This window comes from Nuphar pumila, chromosome 15 (genome assembly GCF_984573655.1).
Source record: "Nuphar pumila chromosome 15, dmNupPumi1.hap1.1, whole genome shotgun sequence".
NCBI classification, from domain to species: Eukaryota; Viridiplantae; Streptophyta; class Magnoliopsida; order Nymphaeales; family Nymphaeaceae; genus Nuphar; species Nuphar pumila.
This window is the reverse complement of record NC_143263.1, coordinates 3931880-3955013: the sequence shown is the minus strand read 5'-3', so window position 1 is coordinate 3955013 and position 23134 is coordinate 3931880.

Sequence of the window (23134 nt, the reverse complement as noted above, 5' to 3'; positions counted from 1 at the left end):
CTAGCCTCTCTCCCCTCTCTCTTCTCTTTTGGTTCTAGCCTAGGCCAAGCCCAGTTGATAAAAATTCACTTAACCTATCAGGTTAGCTTTTTTCTCTCCTCTCTTGACTTGTTCCTAGCACATGTCAAACCTACTTGACCTAAACTTAGCCTTCTTGAAGTAAGTCTAGACCCACTTGACCTAGATTGAACCCAGTTGGAACAAGACTCCTTTGTCCTGACAGCTTGACCTCCTCTACCATTCCCTTACCTAAGTCGAACCCATCCGACCTAACCTAGCATAGTTGAGGTAGGTTTGAACCCAGTTGAAACTAAGCTAGGTTCAAACTGGTTCTTGGTCTAGACTTTGTCGAATCGTCGTTTTATCGAAAGCTACAAGATACACTCTTAGTTGTGACCGCACCGGACGTAAAGGACATGCCGACCATGACCTAGGAGTACTTCAACCACCTCGTTGGAGCATCACCGCATAGCTTGGGTAAGTTTGTGCACCAAATAGTACCAAAGTTCTACTCTTCTTAATATATACGTATTTGCTTATATTTTTTATATTGTCATCACGTCGAATGATGCCAAGGCTCTTGCTTTCTGTAATATATATGTATTTGCTTATACTTTTGAGATTGATGTTGCGTTAAAGGATGTCAAAGCTTATGCTTTTCACATATATGTATATATGTATTTGTTTATGCATTTAAGATTGTCATCACGTCGAACGATGCCAAGTCTCTTGCTTTTTTGCATATATATATATATATATATATATATATATATATATATATATATATATATATATATATATATATATATATATATATATATATATATATATATATATATATATATATATATTCTTTTATTTAATATTACAATCGCGTCGAATGATGCTAAGCTCCTGCTTTCTACAAATATATATGTATTTGCTTTCTGCAAGTTATTTAGTTCGGTTTCTTCCAGCGAACATTAAATATGATTTCATTTATGTCACTGTATTATATCGCACATGCTCCTACTTATACTACATATAACTGCACATAAATAAACATTTAAATGAAGATCAACTCTTATCATCAAACGAGATTTCATATTTCGCTCCCCGATCAAGATTTTGATTGACAAAAAAAGCTCTTAATGGAAAGGCTTTGAACTTTGTACAAAAATGCTTTTTTCGTAAAAACCTAAGTTACTTGCACATGGCCTAACTAAGGCCTGAGGTTCCACCTAACCATGATATATGCAAGGTATGCACAATAGTGCACATTTATCCCCGAGTTAAGCATATTGTTTCCTCTATCAAAGAAGTACTGTCGAATTTTTAAAAAAAATGATCACTGACCTTAAAAGAACGCAATGCTTTCTTTGTCAAAGAGAAAAAGTGTTGTTGAATTTTCTGAAAGAAACTTACCAAGCTTAGAAAAAGTACTCCATCACACATATGAGTTGCTGCCAAAATTCTGACAAGTTACTTTTTACGAGTAGAAAGGGTCATCACGCCTCCTCTGTCAAGCAGAGAAAGTGTTGCCAAAATGCTTGCCTGAACTACTTTGAATGTCACAATGATGACCCTGGTGTCGGAACCCTACCAGAATGGCTTGTTTCACCTTCGCCTGTAAGGGCACCATACTCGTAAGGGCCAGTGCGGCAGAATAGTTGTTGCACCTTGACTAGGCCAGTCCTCGCTGCACTACATACGTCGAGCAATCGATCTAAGGTGATCATGGTATATGCATGCTCATATGAAATACTGTTATACAACAAGACTCGTAAGGGCTGGCATGCAAGAGTTGGTTGTCCACCCGAAAGAGGTGAAGCGCTTGTGAAGAACGTATAAGCCAAGACCAAAATCACGCATATATATGAATAAAACTTAACGATAGTCCCTTGACCACAAGGTTGGACCGTACTTCAAAATATTGGATGGGATTGGGGTACATATGTCTCTTAGCACATAATACACTGGTTTGCCCAAGTAGCATTCAAATAATTACTGTTAAATTGCTGAACCCCTTCAGGACTTACGCTAGTTGTGGGATGATGATGGTACAACCATGAGCGACACATATTTATTATGAACAAAAGAGTCCAATGGACCTTTCGTCACTCAGGATATTTGGAGGTCGGGTTATCCTTAAGATCTAAGGATTGAAACTCACTACTGCAGTAGAGGATGCATCCGAAACAACCCGATGGGGTTATCTCAACATGAGCTTTGACTGTCGCCTTATTACGAATAGGATCACTCAAGCATCTGGGATATATAAAATGCATATCATAATAAACCTCCAAATGACTTTGTTTGATGCCGAAGATAAGTTCTCCCACATATCAGGTGGTGAATGAGTTAATATCGAAACAATACACTAGTTTTAGGATCGACGATGTATGAATGAATGTGCGTTGTTCTGATGATTCATGCATAACCTTAAGAAATGTTTTGAGATCGATATACTATTAGACCGATAGGGCAAAGACCCATATTGTATCCGCATGACTAAACTAAGCTCGAGAAATTCTCGCTGAAATTTGTGGGATTTTGTGATGCCAAGTCTTGGAGACTTGAACTTTAATATTTTAATCATGGCCCTAAGGAAACTTACGTGATATATGCCAAGTCATGAAAACTTGAGATTGGATGTTTCAATTGTGACCTTGAGGAGGCTTTCGCGATATATGCTAAGTCGTGGAGACTTGAGCATCGTTGTTCTTAATTGTGACCCTAAATGACTATGTATTTTCACGAGTTTATACTTGATTTGAAGTTAAATGCTTTTCTACCAAACGAGCAATGGTTTTGATCCCGTTTAATGAAAAATATAAGTACTGAACCTGCGATACGATATGCGGAACAGGACAACATCAAGTTTCAGGGTTTCTTCAGACAATATTATACTACTTCCTTTATAAAACTAGTTTCATAAAATACTGATTTTTCAAGCAGTGATATTTGTAATAAACAACTCGTTTTGATAATAGAATACTTTTGTAGTTAATGAGTGCTTCGCCACATACCTGTGACTTGATCGGTGTTTTCTAAAACTGACGACTCATTATCATCCATTTTTGCTGCTAAAAAACTTTTCTAAATTCTGCTGCAAAGCAAAAAAATCATGAATTTTTGACGAAGTAATGTTTTGAAAATCTTAGGCATTACAGAGCTTAAATCGAGTATGCTAGAGGCAAATACATGTACGTGTTATCTTTCAAGCGATAGTTGCCCCACTTAGAATCAAGTCCTCGGTACAATAGGTACTCATACAACTATGCTCTCATTATATAACCGAGCTTTCACTCACTCCCAAAAAACTCGTGCATGCCCTACAATGGGTGAGACCGATAACCTCAACACAAACCACTTTGAACAACCTCTTGACTTGGATGAGATAATTTAGGTTCAAATTAGGTATGAATCTCGGGTTAAGATATGAGTACGAATTCAAACTGTAAGTGGGTATAGATCCAAACAACAACACGATCTGTATTTGAATAGCAATTACATCTGAATATGAATAGTAACTTAATCTAGATTCGAACTACAATCAAATATGAATCTCAAGAACGAATCCAAACTCAAACCTCGGAAACCAAAAGAAAAGAGAGAGCAGAGCTCGTGGAGAAGAAAAGAAAGAGTACTTGTGAAAGAGAAAGAGAATAGAAGAGAGGAGAGAATGAGATTAGAGAAATGGGAGAGGATTAAGGTTTATATAGGCCCCAACCCCCAAGGCCACCATAAATGCCTTAAATGGCCTTGAATGAGCTCAAAACAGTAAGGAATAAATGGGCATGGCTGGCCAAACATCAATGCCCAAACGGCTAGGGAAGAGAAGGGTGCCCATTTTGGATAGAAACAACCTTGTAAAGTCCAAGATTGACCTTTATCAAGTCAATAATCAACAATCAACCAAGCCAAGGATAAGGGGCAACCCATTGACTGTTTGAACCTTTAATGCCCATGCAAAAATGTTGGGCAAGGTTCAAACAAATCCAAATAAGATTCAAAAATGATTAATTACAAAGTCAAAGTCAATTAATGAGATGGTTAAAGTCGATTTTAGACATGTAGCTTAAATCTATCCCAAGTACCAAAAAGATAGACCCAAGACCAAACTCAAACCTAAGTCCAAGATCTAAATCAAAGTTCAAAGTTCAAAATTCAAAGTCAAAAGTCAAAGGTGAAAGGTCAAAGAACAAGAAGCAAGGTCCAAGGTCTAAGAATAAAGATATGCACAAACCCAAGATCTAATGCCCTTTAAGGCATCAACCCTCTATATAAGGACAAGAAAAATTTCTACAATTTTCAATATGGGACTAAACTTTTGTAAAGAACAAAACACTAACTATAAAGAAAAATATAGAAAAAAAGAGAGAAAAAACCTAAGTAGTTTTAAGCCAAAATCCAATAATCCTCAACGTAGATCAAAACTATAGAAAATGACTACAAAAGTTGTTCACAAAGATTTAGTTCATAAGTGCATGTACATTTTGGATTTGAACTTTATACATTAATGCTACTTAGTCTTAGTCAATCTAGGACCTCAATAGCGTTAGCTTCGAATTGAGAATCCTAATTGAATTTTCAGACATCGTAAAACACATTTTCATTTCAAGTGGTCATAGTATGTCTATGTGTTATATTTTAATTTCATAAGTACTCTAGAGACAAAGCCCAAATCTCATAGAAGGTGACCCCACCTTCATACTCGCATGGGTAAGTTAATCAAGAGTGTAAACCTATTTGAAACACCCCATCCATAAAGCCTATGAATCTTATTAAGAGTTTAATTTGAACTTAACCTTCGTACACAGGTTTCGAGTACTTGACATTAGAAATAATTAAATACTCAATCCAATCACTCAGAGACTTGTTCTTTTCATTGAACTATTCGACATGGTTACACCCTTATCATGTGGTTAGGTTTTCATCAATAGTGATTTCTTTTATAGACTTTAATCTCATTCCCCTGAATGTCTTAAAGATAATATCTCAAGAAAGTCTCTTTGTCAACAGATCTGCTAAGTTTTGACAAGATTTCATATATTTAATTGAAATTATTCTTTGCTTGAGTAAACTATTCACATAGTTGTGCTTTAGATTAATATGTTTAGATTTTTCACCATAAATATTATTTTCCACTTTGTATATAACTATTTGACTATTGCAATGCATACTTATCGATGGTACTGACTTATCTTCTAATAATATCTTCACTAAGAGATTGTTTAGCCACTCAACTTACATACTAATTGATGTTAGTGCTATCAACTTTGTTTATATTATATGATGAGTTATCACAGTTTGCTTCTTAAATCTTCAACTAATTGTTTCAGATCCAAGGGTAAATATCCAGCCACTTCTGGATAATGATTAATTGAAATCAAGATTTCAGTTTGCATCACTATACTCTTAAAGTACAACGGGTTCTTTTTCATAGAATATCTCATAATCTAAAATTTCTTTCAAGTACTTCAGGACTCGATATATAACATCTCAATACTCTTGTCTTAAATTACTAATATATTAGCTCAACTTGCTCATTCTAAAAGCTATGTTCGATCTAGTTTCATTCATAACATACATGAGACTTTCAATAATGCTTGCATATTCTAATTGAGATATACATATTTCAATATTAATTGATACCTTAACACTAAAATCAATCGAAGTAGTAACAAGCTTACAATCATAATAATTATATTTTCTTAAGATTTTCTCAATGTGTTGGTATTGAGTTAATGCATAATTATTCTCATGTTTAATCAATTTAATACCAAGTATAACATCAGCTAAACACATATCTTTCATGTCAAATTTAGATGAAAAACCTTTTGATATTATTTATGCATTCTACATTATTACTCATGATACAAATAATTACAATATGACTATTCTTCTACTTTGCTATATATGTATTTAACAAAGTCATAAATCCTAAATCCATATAAAATAATTATTTCATCAAATTTCTCATATTATTATTTAGGTGATTATTTCAAACCATAAAATGACTTAACAGTTTGCAAACTTTCTTTTCTCGACATGGTGTTATATATTCTTCAGGTAGTTTCATATAGATTTATTTTTCTAAGACACATTAAAAAAACATTCACATCAATTTGATGAATTTCAATATTATAAATCAATGTCAAAGAAACTATAGTTCTAATAGATACAATCCTACTTATAGGAGCATATGTATCAAAATAATCAAGTTCATGCTTTTGTTTGAAACCATTGGCTACAAGTCTAACTTTAAATTTTTTAATAAAACTATTTATTTTAAGTTTTCTCTTGAAAATTCATTTATATGCCAAAGGTTTAAAACCAGGAGAAAAATCAACCAAAATCCAAATTTTATTTTTTATGATAAAATCTAATTCACTCTCTATAGCCTCTATTAAAAAAGGAGCATCATGAGAGGTCATAGCTTTCGAAAAAGAAATATGATCTCTAATTATCATGTAGAAATTAAAATCATGACCAAAATCATTAAGTTTTCTTAATCTTTCACTTTTTCAAATTTCAGGATTTTCAAGCTCACAAATTCTTTTACTTGTATTATTTTCAATGAAATTTGGAGCTTTAAGTGATTTTAAAGTTAAATATTCTCTAAGTTCGGCTTAAATAGATTTTAAAATCACTTTGATTTCAATATTTATAAATCTATATGTCTTATTATTTTGAGAATATTCAATAAAAACACATGTTCTGATTTTTTTGCCTAGTTTGGTTAATTTTGATTTAGTAAGCTTTATATAAACAATGCAACCCTAAACTTTTAAATAATTTAAATTTAATTTTCTACTTTTTCAAAGTCCATACGATATAGTGTTTGACTTAGAATATAAAACTCTATTTAAGATGTGACATGAACTAAGCAATGCATCACCCCATAGATTATAATCTATACCAGAACTAATAAGCATTAAAATCGCATACATCACTATTTTGAAAAATCATCTTTTGTTTTCATGAGATAGATATAAGTATATTTTGAAAAATCATCAATAAAGGTTATAAAGTAATTCTTATCTTCCACAAGTTAGAGTATGTTTCAAATAACATACATCACTATAGAAAATATTTTTTTGTAAACTTTGCTTGAATACAAACATCACATTTTCTAATATATTCAGCTTTGCATTTAGAAATAAATCAAGTTACTCATGATTCTCAAAGACTTATAATTAACATATCATAATCTAGTATGTCATAAATTATACGAGTGAAGCACATAAACAAAAGAAAAATCAACTTTATTAATCAAATTGAGCTTGAGCAACCCATTTGTGGCATAGCCTTTGCCTACAAAGTTGTAGTTCTTCGATAGTATAATATTGTCGGATTTCATTACAACTATGAAACCATGAGTTGCATGCAGATAAAAATATAAAAGTTTTTTCGTGATAGTAGGTATGTGACAAATTTTGAAGGGTTAAACATTTCTCATGGACTTGAAATAGTAGTGGCTTATCATCGAAGAATTTGAAATTCATATATTTATTAACCAAAAACTTATGATTTCCTTCATCCTCTATTTTGTATTTGCTTTCAAAGGCTCCTTACAATTTCTTTGTAGTGCGGACTTCTGAGTATAAGTCAAACAGGGTGTCTGAAAGAGCATTCAATATATGTTCGCAACATACAAAGTCATCATGCTTCCACTTTCTCCTCTTTCGATTTTCAACAATGGTTACATCTTTTCGTTCTTCGAGACAATCCTCTGTGAGCATGTACACCACATTTGCAATCATGAGGAAGATGTGCACCTTGTGTTGCTATCATTTGAAATTAGTACCAACGAACTGAGACAACTTAGGCAGCTCCTTATTTTTAACCTTCATGATCACCGTATGTATTACTATCGCTTGAAAATTGTTGAAAAATTTGCTTAACTTAATGGGTCAGGCAACTGAGTCATTCTAAGTACTAAAAAGATAGATTTAAGATATGCACAAACCCAAGATCTAGTGCCCTCGAAAGCCTTGCCCTAAGTTACAACTCCTATATAAAGACAAAAAAAAGTTACTCCTACTTTCAATATAGGAAAATGTAAAAAAAATGAGGAAAAACTTAGATAGCTTTGAGACAATCTAGTACCCCTCGTACGATTCATCACTGAAAAATCATTATAAGATGCTATTACTCTAATTTATTTTATGCAATAACCAGTATTATAGCATTATCGACATATTCTATGATATTTACTCGGTTGTTGTGTTTTAGTTTGAGGTAAGCTGGGGGATTTCATAATGTCTATTCTGTTGTGCTGCAAGAAGTTTCTTGTTTGCGTTATTTTCTTTACCAGACAATGACATATATGGCATTATTTTTGGTACAATACTATATGTGGCCGTGAAGTATTAAATATGACAAAAATGGCTAATTTGTTCTTTTTATCGCATGAAAAACCAGGCACTTTAGCCAAAATCATGGCTGATTTTTTCGATCAAGAACTTACATGGCACCTGATTTTTTCAATCAAAATGCCTGAGCTTTTCAGGCGAGAAGTTAGACCAAGGCACCCAATTTTTCACGCAACAAAAAGGCAAACCCATCAAGAAAAAAGCAAATTGACCATGTACACATCCAAACCTTGCAAATATAGGAGCTCTTCACTCATGATAAATATTTAACATTCATACTTCTGGCCCATGTTCTTTTGAGCTGTCAGTGTTGGTTATGGGAGAGAGAAGAAACCTTGGGGAAAATATTCTTGGGGAACACTGTTCATCATTAAGAAGGGATTCCATAAATTAAGTGACATATTAGAGATACATTGGATAATTGTAGCTAATATCTATTTCACAAAACAATACGGTCTATGGAAGGGGCTTTCAATATCATCAACAAGATCACTATCGCACATCATTGTATTTTTATGGGGCCACTCAAGGTAGCCAATTTCACAGGGAATTAGAATGTTTTTCATTTGATTCAGAGGCTGACAAGTTAGGTCAGATTCCAAGCCTGTTAAGTGGCTTTATAATGACCGCAAACGCTTTATTTTCATAATGCATTTTGAATCAATTATCTTGGGGGTTAGTACTTAGTAGGCGTTCTAAGGACTATATATACATATATATATATATATATATATATATATATATATATATATATATATATATATATATATATATATATATATATATATATATTTTAGAAGATTGAGGGATGTGGATGTAAATTTTTTTTTAAAGGAGAGGGCAGTTTGATAATTTTTTATAAAATAAAATATTATGTTCTTTTTCTTTCTCTCTCCAGCATACAGAAACAATAGAGGAAGGAGAAGAAGCCAGGTATGCCTCCCCCCTCCTCTTCCTCCTCTCTCTATCTTCACCACTTTCTTACTCCTTCGTTTCTTCCTCCTTTCTCTCTCTCCTGTCCTGTTTTTCTTCTCTTCTTTTTCTTCTTTTCTCTCTCTCACTCAATAAGTTAGTAAATTATATTCTAGCGAATGTATATGCCTCGTTACGCATGTCTTCCTGATCTTCAGCGCCACTTGTCGCTAAGGCCTCCCCCGGATCAGGACTGATTGCCTCTGTTTCTGTTTTGTATTTTGTGCACTTTTTTTGGCTTATGTGTTCTTTGTCGTTTTGGATCCTATTTGTTTTGTTTGCCGGTTTCAACGTCTGTTGAACCTGTCATAATGTTGATATTCTTAGTTCGGCTCTCTCTCACTAAAAGAGTGAAAAACGAGAGAAAAACTAGAAAAGGAGAGGGAACTAGAGAGAGAGAGGGGGAAGACAAGAAGGGGCATCTTAGAGAAGAGGGAAATCGAGAGAGGGGAAAGACGAGATGGGATATCTTAGAGAAGAGGAAAATCAAGAGGAGGATAAACGAGACCACAGAGAGGGGGTATCGTGGTGAGGGCGAGACCAAAATGGTCCCTCAAATCCAAAAAATAAATAATTTTGGGTCGGGTCTGGGTTAGACCCAGATCAGTGCAGGACCCGACCCAGGGCATACCTGCACTGAGTCCGGTACCAATACCCGACATGGGTCCGGCACCCCATATGGTGTGTCTATGTTACATAGGACTCCAATCATCGATGACACATTATATGGAACTTTCTTGGTTACCATGTGAAAAAGGTAAAGCACTTTTTCATATGGTAGGCAAGTTGGAGGTTTTCTGAACTGTACCACTTTGTTACTGTAAAATAATAAAACAAACTCATATTTTCTACAGTATATTTCATTTCTGTTCAACATTTTTCCTATTATAACTTATGAAAATTAATTTTACATATTTCAATCTTTTGTAACTAAATTCTGTTTGTTGATGAATTGTATCTTCATTTTTTTTAAATATCGTAAGATTGCAATTAAGGCCTTCAGAATTGCAACTAATAATAATTTTTGAGCGCGAGTCTCACCAAGAGTTAACATGATTGGAAGGTTCGGCACATTGATGTCGGTGCTTCACCACCTAAGGCTGGGTAGTTCCAAGTCAACACAACTGTTGCAATTATTATTAAATTTACTATGTCTCATGCAGGCATTTCAGCTAGTCCTATTCACGCAGTTTAGAAAGCTTAAGGTCCCGTTTAAGCCTTTGTAGGTACCATACATCAATCAATGCAAAGAATTCTCCTAGCACTACCAGACGGTTCTATTTAGATGGATATGGTTGGAGGATATAATAGCACAAGCATTTTTAAAGAGTTTTACATGAAGAATAACGTAGATGGGGGATATCATACAGGAATACAATGGAGCACCCATGCAACATAGAACACTAGGTGCTTTTATTGAGCACATGGTTGCATTGTTTTAGCATTAGCTTCCATCAAGATTGAATTCTGGAATTTCTTGACAAAGAACACTTATATCCTGAAGATATAGGGAGGTTGTTGGTTTAGATGAAGTCCAGGATAGAAGTTTTTAGATTAACAGATGCATGTACACGTCCACCAAGGGGAATTGCTGACACTAAATGGTGGCTTAAAATATTTGGAAAGAAATGGCAGGGATTGGGAGATCGACGAGAGAAGAATCACCAAGTCACCAATTAATTTAAATAGCGAAGAATCAGCCATTTCATTAAATTGTCGCTCAGATACGTGTTCAGATACTTGGACATGGATGTTCACGTATTAATGTTTGGTTTGCACAAGGCAACGATAAAGGAGATGTGGGAGAGTGGTATGTCGGATAGCAGAAACAAGAAAACGGAGAACGAAATGAAAAGACAACATATTCCAGGGTAAAAAAAATACTTCTTTTGTAGGTCGAGTCTGATAAGTTGTATATATATATATATATATGTTTCATATTGTACATATATATATTATATGCATATATATTTTATTTATAATGATGTAATAGGTAATACCATCGAGGAATTTTCATTATTTCACTGTATTGTAATAGGAAGTGCCCATTAGGGACACTTTGATCTATCTTTCTTTATTTACTTTTTTTGTCTTTTTGTTTTGAGCTAAGAGCATTATTGTCCTTAGCTCTTAGAGCCATTGGGACCTCTTTAACGACTATATTTATAGTCGTTGGGGGTGGTCCCAAGTGCTCTCCTTTTGTTTATATAAAGGGGGTAATTCTCCCTCTTATATATAAAGCTTCTCTTAAACATTAATGCTCAATAAGATGAATATTTTTTACATTATTTGATGTCTTGAATGCACTTAGTGTTTGTGTTGTCTTTGTGCTCTTTAATTGTTTCTTAGTCTATGTGACAGGGATTCGGCCAACAGGGTGCCACACCCGCATCAACGTGACGTGACTCAAGTGCAGCACCCGATGTGGTCAAGACAACCCTAAGTGCGGTATAAATGTCTAAATCTGGACTAAAAAAATATACGATGAAAGGAGGGTGGGTGGAGGATTAGGGCAAAAAAAATTTACTCCCCCCCAACCCTGACGCTTCCTCTTCTCCTTTGAGTCCTCTCTTACCCCTCCGACAATTGCTCATGCAAGGTATGTTTCTCTCTACGCAAGTCGGCAACCCAGCCTTGCGGGCTAGGTTCTGCGCTGACAAACCCAACCCAGCAGGCTAGGTTCTGCATCAACAAACCTAGCTCAGTAGACTAGGTTCTTCTCGTTGTCGAACCTAGCCCTGCTGAGCTGGGTTCTGCGCTGTCGAACCCAATTCTACTTGGCTAAGCTGTTGAACCCAGTCCTGTTAGGTTCGGTTTGGCTCCCAACACCCTCGATTGTTGAACCCAACTCTTCTTATATGAATTTTATTTTAATATAATATATTTTTTGTTTTAAGGATGATAATGATGAATAAAGATAAGAACTCGTGTCATCTTTATCAGCACGTGTAAGTTCTCCTAGTATTGCTAGTAGTCGGAGTGATGATTCGAGTTTGTTAGCTGCATCATGTGATGATGAAAAGCCACTATAGACATACGCGGATAAGCTTGAAAAAGCTGAAAGAGGTGCTGAAAATAAGATATTTCAATGCAAGCTTTGTTAAAGAGATTTTGTTGGGTCTTACACAAGAGTTAAGGCTCATTTGTTGAAGATATCAGGCATGGCATTTTATGATGCAAACGAGTTGGTGAGGCAATACAAAGACAATACAAAAAAATACAAAATGAATATGAGAAGAGAAAGACAATGAGTGATTTTTTTGCAATTAGTGTACCCTTTTTAAGCCACCAAAAAGATGAAAAAAAATGGATGTAGGAAATACAAGAAGATGAACGATACAAGCATCATTCAATACATATGGAAAAGAAGAGATTGATAGAAAAGTAGAGAGATATTTTTATTTTAGTTCACTTTCATTCAATACAACTAGAAATCCTTATTGAAAGGATTTAGTTACTTCACTGACAAATTATAACTTGGGTGGTTATGTACCTCTAAGCTCAGAAAAACTATAAACGACAATTCTTGCAGAAGAGATGTCAAATGTTGAAAGATTGCTAGATATTAAGAAATTTTTATGGAAACAAAATAAAGTTTTCATTGTTTCTGATAGGTACACAGATATTCAAAGGTGTTCACTCATTAATTTCATTGCTTCTTCGTTTAGTTGCTCAGTATTCTTGAAAACAATTGATGCATATGGACAATATAAAAATGCTAAGTATTTGAAGGGTTGTTTACAGAAGTAATAAAAGAAATGTGCAATCAGAAAGTAATGCAAATCATCACAGACAACGCTTCAGTTTGTAAAAGTGCAGCATTGAGTTTAGAGAGTGAGTATCCTCATATTTTTTGGACTCCCTATGTAGCACATAACTTGAATATGGCCCTCAAAAGCATTTACAACTCCAAAGAAGAAAAAAAATTACTAGCATATGCTCTATGTTCTTGGATTGAGAAATTAGAAAAAAATATCAAAAGCATTAGGAATTTTGCTGGCAATCATCATCGTATTAATGTCATATTTAATAGGCATTCTGATCTGAAATTGTTGAAGGTTGTTAAAATATGTTTTGCGTCCATCATTGTGATGAAGAAAAGAATTAAGAAAGTCAAGAATGCTTTGGTTAACATGATGATTGATGTGAATTAGACATTCTATCGTGTTGATGATATTGTCAAAGCTCAAGAAATTAAGAAATTCATTATTGATGATGAGTTTTGGGATATAGTCGTATATTTCTTTGAGTTTACGCAACCTATTTGAAAAATGCTGAGAGAAGTTGATAATGATGAGTCCATGCTTCACAAAGTTTATGAAATGTGAAATAATACGATTAAAAAAATATGAGTAGTTTTCAAGCATGAGGAAAAAAATCTTGCATTAGATAATTTAATTTTTTTTAATCATATTCATTCAATTTTAGTTAGAAGATGAGATAAGAACAATATTCATTTGCATGGCATGACATATTCTCTTAATCCCAAATATTATGTAAAGAAGTTGCAGGAATGTGGTGTTGGTCGTGTCCCTCCAAATTTAGACTCATAGCTATACATGACTTTATCAAGAATCGCATATTTTAAATCAAGTCACACAAGAGTTTGAAAATTTTTTATCTTTGAAGTTATATGAACAAACATTAATAACGAGAGAAAGAAAATATAGATCCTGTCACATGGTGCTCAACATATAGATCGTAAACAACTCTTCTCCAACGTTTTGCATTGAGATTGCTATCATCTTTTTGTGAAAGAAATTGGAGCACATATGCTCAAATCCAAAACATGAAAAAAAACTCACCAGCAATCATGCAGAAGATTTAGTCTATATTCATTTTAATCTTCGATTACTTTCGCGAACCAATGAGGAATACATGTACTGATTGCTCTCTTAGTTATTTGACTATTTCATAGTTTATTCATTTAAATATGCAAGTATTTAACATTTTCAAATTAGTTTGTAATGCAGACAAGGATTATCCAAATTTTAAGATGTAAAACCCTAAAGAGTATGACTTAGAGGGAGAGCATGATTTAAACATTACAAACATGAACTTATCTAAGCCAAATCTTCTTTTTAATGATGGATTTGATGATAAAACAGAAACTTATTAAGATCATTACCTCATTATCATATACATTGTGAAGAATATACTTTTGATATGTAATTATACATTTTTTGCTTCTTTTATTAGCATTTTGTATAATTTACTTCTTTTCTGCTTTACTTGTTTGATTGTTTTCATAATATATTTAAGTTGATTTAATTACAGTGTTAGTTTTTTTATGAAGAATAAAATTGTAGATTGTTAATTTGATTTATTGCACGTATGATGAATTGATCCGCCAATGAGAGTCTTTAATTACAAACAAGCATGTTCATAAATAGATACAAAATGGACAAGTACTAAAGTGAACCACAAAAGAAATACTTGTAACATCCACAAAAAGCATACACAAAGAAGACTTATAATTCCTAAATTAATATTTTATTAATGCCAAGCATGTAAAATGCATAACACTTAAATCCCATACAAAATATGTAAGATAATATTCATTAAAGAAATATGAGACTAAAAAATAACGCAATCACAAGGAACACAATGAAAGGGCCAACAATAGACCATACAATAACTTAACTATTTTTAATAATTTTTTTTAAAAATAACATATTTAAAAGGCATTCATTAAAATGTAATTCCTATAAGAAATCATGCTCAATACCTTATGCACGGATAAACAATCTCATTCGTCATGTAAGACAATCACAAGTGCACAAGGATCATACATCAATATAAAAATTATTTATTCAAATTAAAAAAAATAACAAGGTATCCATGATCACTAAGATTCCAACCACATATAATTTTTAATTCTTCATAAACTATTTTATGTTTCTCATAAGAATACATCAAAGAGAGAGAATATTTTAAGCAAAATTTCATAAAATCATACTTGTGAATGACACACAAAACCATTTCAAATAATATTGAAATATTTGACAAAATTTCAAAAAAAAAAAACAAAAAAAAGTTCAATAATAAATACGAGTATGATTTGACATTTATTATCATGAAGTGTTTATAAAGCATCTAAATGTCAACAATGCATGTTAAAAAATACTCGATCATATATGTACATGTTAAATAAAGTGAGTTCAAAAACTTAAGATTCAAAGTAGATCTCATAAAAGCATACACATTATTTCACAAGATCAAACAAATAAAATAAATCCAACAATAATTTTAAAAAATATTTAAAGATTTTAGTTTTTGACTTTGGGAGGCATGTTTTAACAGACCTCAAAATGAAAGGAGGGGTTTTTAGGGGAAACCACAAACTTCAAAATAGCCTTTTGTATGAAAAGAAGAATAGTGGCATAGACAAAATGATAGACATCAGAATATAAAGGAAAGATCAGTTTTTCATTGATTGAGACAAATTGAGGATTTAACAAAAGGACACAAAAGACTGAGACTATCTTGTCCCCACAAGACAAAGGAAGAAAGCAGGAAAACTCTGGCCTTATCACTCTTTTGAGTGGTCCGGGAAAGGTTTGGTCATGACAATTAGTTCTTCTTCGTCGCTTTCCACCGAAAGATTCTTATCAATGCAATCATGGACGATGTTTTTAAGGACGAAACAATTTTTTGTGTCATGCCTCACTTCTCGGTGAAACTTGCAAAATTGTTCTTTGAATCTGCCCATAATTGCCGGAAGATCAACAACTTTTGGTAAATGGATCATATCTTTTGCGAGCAAATATTTCAGAACACTCGAGTTTCTGATCCAGAGGGGTGAACTTTCGGTCAGGACTCCAGTCCTTGCGCTTTGATTTCTCCTGATTTTTCTCTTTATGCTGAGGACTGGATTGAAAAGGCTTATCATTATTGAAAAATTTCCCTTTTGGCCTTTGAATCCCTCTGAGTTATTGCCATGATTATTCTTGTTACCCTTGTTGTTGGAGGAGGAATTGGCAGAAAAAGTGAAGTTTTCTTTTTCGCATTGTGACAGCTTATTGCAATGGTAATGCCCTTATAGACTTCGTTTTTCATCCTCATTTCGAGCCATTCGTCTCGTTCTATTAATTCGACAAAGAATCACGATGGGAAGGTAGAGATCAGGCCCTTCAGAGGTTGGGAGAAATTATTCAGGATCATTGACAATGCATGCCCCTCTGATATCAGATCCCTCATCTTGTTGCAGGTGGATCTCCACCTATGAATAAAGTCTCTGGCCTTTTCATTGTCATTCTGTTTCAGATTGCAAAGATAGTTAAGGGTTGGCAAAGCCTCGGTATTGAAAAGAAACCGCTCGATGAACAAGTTGACAACCTTATCAAAGTCTCGCAACTCTATAGGATTGATATGGCTCGCATACCACTTTGTTGCTATTCCCTCCAGACTGCGCGGAAAGCATATGAATAAAGCATTGTTGTTCCTTTTAAACTGGTTGCATTTTGCAAAGAACATGGCCAAATGGGCTTTGGGATTGCTGGTTCCATCAAATTTAATGAACTTTTGGGGAAGGTTCTCCAAGTTGTCATCCCCTTCTAGGCCATCGTAGAAATCTTCATGGGTGTAGACTCTATTGCCTTTGTCCCGAGCCTGTAAATCTTTGACCATGCGAGTCATCTCCTTCAATTACAGCTGGATTCGGTCTTCCACCGGGATCTGAAACTTAGTTTTGTTCACTGACTCATGCTCCTCAATGATTTTCTTGGGCTGATACAGGGGGTTTTGAAAAAACGCAGGTTGTTCTTCTTCTGAATCTTCTTCTGCAGACTCTATGCTTTCAGAAGTGTTGTCATGCTGAACTTTCTTCTTGTTGATCCTGACGGGCTTTCTCCTAATCTTGCTTTTGGAAGATACTTTCTTTGGATTTGCCCCAGCCTCTTCAGATATCATCTTTGTCATTATTTTCTGAAATAGCTGTTAAAATGTAATATAGATATATATAATAATAATAATATATTATTATTATATATATTTATTATTTATTATTTTCTTTTAATTTATTGTACAATAAATATTATCTAGTTCGTATCGAACTAGATAATATCTAGTTTGGAACTTAACCAAATACTAGCTGTTGGAACTAGTCCAACAACTAGATTTCTAGCCGTTCCAACAACTAGAAGGGGCTCCTGTATAAATAGGGGTGCAGCCCCCTTGTAAACTTAATTTCTTGTAATGTTTTTCAAGCATCCTTTTTACATAAATAAAATTATTTATTTATGTGTGTGTTGTTCCTATTTTACCCTTTTTAAGGGCTTTGCTTAAAGTGTCTTTTAGACACTTCGTTCGATCATTCCAAGGGCGTTCGTGGAAGACCACCATTTTATTACATGGTATCAAAGCTACGGGAATATTAGATCTTGGAGAAAAGCTGCATCGGTTTTCGTGCACTTTGCAAAAGTGTTTCGCCGCTTGAAGGGAAGCGTTTTATCACTTCATTTGAAGAGCTCTCACATCTTGTATCCGTTTCCTTTTTCATTCTTTTATTGTTCTTCTCTTCTATCCCTATTCTTTCTCTCCACTTGTAATAGATGGATGACAATGAAAAAGTCACCATCATTTCCATGAAGTTAAGTGATACGAATTATGTAACATGGGCTTCTATCATGAAGCACCATATATGTGGACAAGGTTTATGGGGGATTGTGAATGGTTCTGATTCAGAACCTAAACTATCTCTTACCAAAAAAGAGGGAGATAAAGAGGTTCATCTATCGAAAGAAGAGAAAATCAAAGCCCTAGCCTCTTATGAGAAAAAATGGAAAGAGTGGAGAATGGCTCATGCAAAAATAATGTCATGGCTTATCAATAGCATTGACATTAAAAAATGTTCAAGCCTTGCCAAATTTGATCATGCCGATAAGGCATGGGAATACCTTAAAAATATGTATTCCCTTAAAGATATTGCACGTGTGTGCAACCTCCAAGAAAATGTTCGAATAATGACTCAATGTGATAAAACGATTCGTGAATATTATAATGGGTTGTCGGAACTTTGGGAGGAACTTTCACTCTTAGAACCAAAGTGGCATTGTGCTGAAGACATTGAGTTTCGCCAAAAGCAACTTAATGCTTAACACTTTTACCAATTTATAACTGGGTTAAGGCTGGAATTTGAAACCACCAAATCGGCCCTCCTTCACCGGGGAAAGATTCCCTCCATTGTTGAAACTATTGAAGAACTAACAATGGAGGAAAATCGTCTCCGAAAAGGTTCCTCTAAAACTGATGATGATTCCGCCCTAGCTATATCTAGGCCTGGGAATCACACTCGCACTTACAGGCCACCTCATTTTGGGAGGCAAAATGGCGAGTTTGATAAAAGAAAGGTGATTTGTCATCACTGTCATGAACCGGGGCATTATAGGCCTCAATGTCATAAATTAAAGAAAAGAGATAAAAAGAATGTTGCATCAGTTAAAGAATCAAAAGATCAAGATGCACATGTTTCTATGGCTCAACTTATGAAGATCCTTCAGCCTCTTCTTCAAGGGGTCTTTTCTTCCACTGAAGCCTCAACTGGAGTGGCAGTTGCATATGTTTTCGGTCCATGTAACTTTCCTTAGCTTTTAGATTCGGGTGCCTCATTTCATATGACCCCACATTATAAATGCTTATCCGAATGTCTTAAAAATAACTCAATTATTTCAAAAGTCTTTACAGCAGATGGAACATCTCTTGAAATAAAGGAAATTGGGTGTTTTGAAAAACACAAAACTTTTTGTGTTCTAGAAGTTAGATATATCCCAAAACTTAATTTGAATCTCTTATCTGTTTCTCAAATTTCTGATTATGGATGTAATATATCATTCTCTTCTGATGGTTGCTGGATACAGGATCGCCAGTCAGGGAAGCTGATTGGGGAAGGTCATAGAGAAGGAGAACTATATTACATGGATTTTTTTGAGTTACCCAAGAATGTTTTTTGTTAAATGTTTAGAAATTGGAAACAGACTTATGACACAAAAGACTTGACCATCCTCATATGTCTAAAATCCAATATTTTCCAAATTTGGGAAAGTTTTGTAAATCTGAAAATTTTGCTTGTAAAGACTGTATTCTTGGAAAAATAAAAAGATTACCTTTCTCTAGTTGAACTTTTGTCCCTTCAAAACCACTTGAGTTAATACATTCGGATGTTTTGGGACCTGCACCAGTAATTTCTAAAGGTAGTTTTGCATATTATGTCATCTTTATAGATGATTTTACTAGACATACTTGGATTTATTTTCTTAAACATAAATCTGAAGTTTTTACTCACTTTCAAATATTTCATAAAATGGTCACAAACAAATTTCACAGTATTGTCTCCATTTTTCGCACTGATTTTATCTTATTTCATATGGCATTATTCATCAACGATCTTGCCCAAACACCCCGCAACAGAATGATTTTGCAGAACGCAAACATCGCCACATTATAGAGACCACTCGAACTTTGTTAATAGCAAGCCAAGTGCCAAAAGGGTTTTGGGCAAAAGCAACTTTAACTGCTACTTATTTCATAAACCGAATGCCATCTTCTTCTTTAGAAAACATATCTCCGATTGAAAAACTTTATACCTTAGCTCCAGACTACTCCAGACTAAGAGTATTTGGTTGCAAATGTTTTGTATTTACAAACAAAAATGATAAATTCTTCCCTCGTGCAATCCCATGTGCCTTTTTAGGATATGCCGAAAATAAAAAAAGGTACAGATGTTATGATGTTCAAAATAATAAATTGTATGTGTCAAGGAATGTGACCTTTCTTGAAAAGGAGAATTTTTTTAAAGTGAAAAACATAAGGATATTACTGAATATTCCTTTTTAATTGACTTAACTTCTAAATCCGATGAAGAGGATTTTGAATGTAGTTTTGACAATGACCAAAGCCCTACTAGCTTTGATCTTGATACTGAAGATCAAACTAGTAGGGATGTTAGTCTTCAATATTCAAGACGAAGAATTGGAGAGCAACGCCCTCCATGCGCGTTAGAAAGATTTTCTAAAGTTCCTCCTCGTAGGACTTCTAGAATCTCTAGACCCCCCGAGAAGTTTATGTCCTATGAATCTTTTTCACCCTCATATAGGGCAGCTCTTGCTTTAATTCAATCCTATGTTGAACCTTCCTCATATTTTGAAGCCAAAAACCATGCAGAATGGATTGGAGCTATGAAATTAGAGATAGATGCTTTAGAAAAAGCCAATACTTGGTTCATCCAAGACCTACCTCTTGGAAAGAAACCTATAAGTTGTCGATGAGTATATAAAGTCAAAACCAAAAGTGATGGGACCCTAGAAAGATACAAGGCATGTCTTGTAACCAAAGGCTACGCTCAAGAGTATGGCATTGATTACGAGGAAACCTTTGCTCTTGTGGCTCGAATGACCACAACTCGAACTTTAATTGCCTTAGCCTCTATTAAGAAATGACCTATATTTCAAATGGACGTTAAAAATGCATTCTTACATGGGAGCCTTGTTGAAGAAGTATACATGGAAGCTCCTCCTGGTATTAGTCTTCCTAAGGGTAAAATTCTTCGTCTTGAGAAAGCGCTTTATGGTCTTAAACAGGCACCAAAAGCCTGGTATGACAGGTTTAGTCATGTTATGACTAATATGGTTTTCGTTCTTGTTTGGCTGATACTGTCTTGTTTATTAAGCAATCTGATGGAGGTATCATTATCTTTCTTCTTTATGTGGATGATATGATCATCACTGGATATGACAATCAGGGAGTTGTTAATATCAAAACTCTTCTTAAAACTCATTTTGAGATGTCTGACCTAGGACTATTACAATATTTCCTCGGCATAGAAGTTGCTTATTCCCCTAGAGGGTATTTGATTTCTCAAACTAAATTTGCTTTTGACATTGTTTGCAGGTCTGACATCTTAGATGAAAAGAAAGTAGATACTCCAGAAGTGGTTAATGTTAAGATGAAAATTAATGATAGAGAACAACTTGAAGATCCTACTCCATTTAGACAACTTGTTAGAGCTCCTTCCTACCTTTCTATCACTCGGTCAAACATTGCACATGTTGTCAACACAGCTAGTCAATCTCAATATGCTCCCACTTCTGTTCACATGGGAGCAGTCTTACGCATTATTAGATATTTAAAAAGTTCTCTTTCATGAGGACTTTTCTTGTCTGCATCATCTTCTTTAGATTTAATTGCTTATACTGACGCTGACTGGGGAGGTGGTCCTAATGATAGGCACTCAACCATTGGTTTTTGTGTGTTCTTAGGTGAATCTTTCATATCATGGAGGTGCAAGAAGCAGCATGAGGTCTCTCTTTCCTCCACTGAAGCCGAATATAGAGCCATGACAACCACCACAATGGAAGTTGTTTGGCTCCAAAGACTGTTAGCTGACATGGGAGCTGAAGCAACACAGGCCTCGCGCATGTGTTGTGACAATAAGAGTGCAATCTACATCGCAAGCAACCTGATCTTTCATGAACACACCAAACACATAGAGATGAATTGTCACTGTGTTCGAGAAGAGTACCTACACGGCACCATTGATCTGCCATATGTTACATCTGAGTACCAACTAGAAGATTTCTTCACCAAACCTCTTGAGACTCCCAAATTTTACTTCCTCTTAGACAAACTTTCGCTCATTGTACCGTAAGTTTGAGGGAAAGTGTTAAAATGTAATATAGATATATATAATAATAATATTATTATTATTATATATAATTATTGTTTGTATTTATTATTTATTATTATTTTTAATTTATTATGCAATAAATATTATCTAGTTCGTATTGAACTAGATAATATCTAGTTTGGTTAAGTTCCACTTGGAACTTAACCAAATACTAGATGTTGGAACTAGTCCAACAACTAAATTTCTAGCCGTTGGACTAGCCCAACAGCTAGAAGGGAGAGCTCTTTATAAATAGGGGTGCAACCCCCTTGTAAACTTAACTTCTTGTAATGCTTTTCAAGCATCCTTTTTACATAAATAAAATTATTTATTTATGTGTGTGTTGTTCCTATTTTACCCTTTTTAAGGGCTTTGCTTAAAGTATCTTTTAGACACTTCGTTCGATCATTCCAAGGGCGTTCGTGGAAGACCACCATTTTATTACAATAGCTTGTATATGACTGCATCACATCATCTTTTACTTCTTGGCCCTGTCCTCTGGATGATCTAGGGGAATTCATCTCTTCAACGCTGTTACTGTAGCTGGTGCGCTGATATGGTGTTATATTCTTGCCTAATCTGGTCTCAACCATATGAGAATGCCAATGCTTTCTGCAGGGCAAAGGGTATGATTAAAAAGAAGGAAAGCTTTTAAGGAGATTCTGACAAAAGAAGGAATCAATTTTGAAAATAATGATATCCCAATACCAGGAATTGGGTCATCACAAAAATTGTGACAATTGCGTTGTTACTCCGTGGGAGGGAATAAGCAACTAGAACACGAAGAAAAATGTTATTTCGAAAAGAATATCTTTTGACGAAAGAAATTTTATGTGAAAAGACAGACAATTTGAATAGAATTGGAAGATATACTAAAAGATATGAAGAAGGAAAAGTTTGAAAAATAGATGGCAAGATTTTAAATTTGAAAAATAGCAGGCGGGATCAGAGAAATTGAAGAAATCAAAAGAAGAAAAGAAAATACACCTAGGGTTTTGAAAATCTAAGAAGAGTTTTAAAAAGGATTTTCAGGGTTTGGGAAAAATAGTTACGAAGAAATAAGAAAAAAAAGAAAATATAAGCCTCGACCTTGAAAAATAGAAGAAGGCTTCAAAACAAATATCTAGGGTTTTAGAAAATA